Consider the following 1,537-nt stretch of genomic DNA (forward strand, 5'->3'; position numbering starts at 1 on the left):
AGAGAGAGAGAGAGAGAGAGAGAGAGAGAGAGAGAGAAAGAGAGCGAGAGGGGATGGACAGACAGACAGACAGATAGACGGACGGACGGACTGCCCTAGTTTAGACCCCAGGACGACAACAAGAGCGCCGATTGCTTCGTTAACATTCCCCTGTACAATGGAGAAGATGACCCATGTTCGAAACCCTGGCCCAGCTCGACAGCAGAAAGCCACGGGATAACAAATAGTAAGACTTTGACAAAGTAAGACAATAGTATGACTAAGAACTTGGGCTGCATGCTCAAGAGTCCCAGTGCAGAAAGAGTTAATAATTAAGAGGGTATGTGGGTGGGGGGAGGGGGTAATATGTTGACGCCATCTGTCACACACGCAGCTATACGAGTAATTGAACACAGCCCCCAGGTAATCAAATAAATCCGATAATCCTCCTACGAAATACAATCCAAACAATGTATTCAAAATGCCCATACACCGCCAACTTAAAGTAAAACCTGCTGCACAAGTTAACTGATTGACCATTTATTGTAGTTATTTATAGCAGACTTACGCTGTTTGCTAGTAGTACGTTCCCACTTCAGAACCATGACATTTTATCTCACACCCTTTTCAACACAGTAACTCTAATTAGCTAAGACTATTCAACTTTCTAGAAGAGGTTCCATTAAAGGTCAATATTCTATTAGACCATATATTAACTTTAAGCTCAGATGGGGGTGACCTTTTAAATAAAACCTCCAAAACGACCCAAGTTTAACCCTATCCGTACGCAGTGCGTTACTATCGTATCCATACGACGTGGAGAACTCCGTGCCACCACTTTCCAAAGAGGAAATTTAATCCAATCCATACGCTTTGCATAGTAACCTGTCAAAATATTTTTTAAAGAAATACTGAAAGTTTCAAAGAGACATTCGTACAAGAAGTATTCTAAAAAGTGAAGAATACAACCCCAGGGGCACAAAATGACCCCAGGGCGTACAGATAAGGTTAAGGACGTTATTTGGGATTCCACACAAGACAGCCTGCACCAAAGGCCAGCAGGATACCAACTGAGCTAAACGTACACCTACAAGCTTTCCTGGGCTCACCAATCGAGTTAAGAGCCAACGTACTGACCTGACATGAAGAGTTTTGTTCGTTTTAAGTAAAAAGAAGAACACAGAATATAAAATAAAGGTCATAAACTACTTTTAGTTAGTTTTAGTTTTAGTAGAGGTTTTACGGCGCTCGCAACTGCATAAGGTCATATGACCGCCAGAAGATTAGAGGTGCTACAAGAGAGTAACGAACATAAAAAAGAAGAAGGGGAGACAAGGACCATAGATGTTTGATAGGAAAGAAGAAGCAAACCACACCAGAGCACCCGCCAACCACCCACAAATTACTTTTAGAGCAGGGAATGAGCAAAGTAGACAGACAGCAACAGCAGAGGGAACTAAAACAAGTCAGATGTGTAGGCCTACACCAGAGGCGCCCTCCAACCACGCGTGTACTACAGAGCAACAAACCCATAAAACAAAAGGACACACACACATAT

Source organism: Aplysia californica, unplaced genomic scaffold (assembly GCF_000002075.1).
Source record: "Aplysia californica isolate F4 #8 unplaced genomic scaffold, AplCal3.0 scaffold00366, whole genome shotgun sequence".
NCBI lineage: Eukaryota > Metazoa > Mollusca > Gastropoda > Aplysiida > Aplysiidae > Aplysia > Aplysia californica.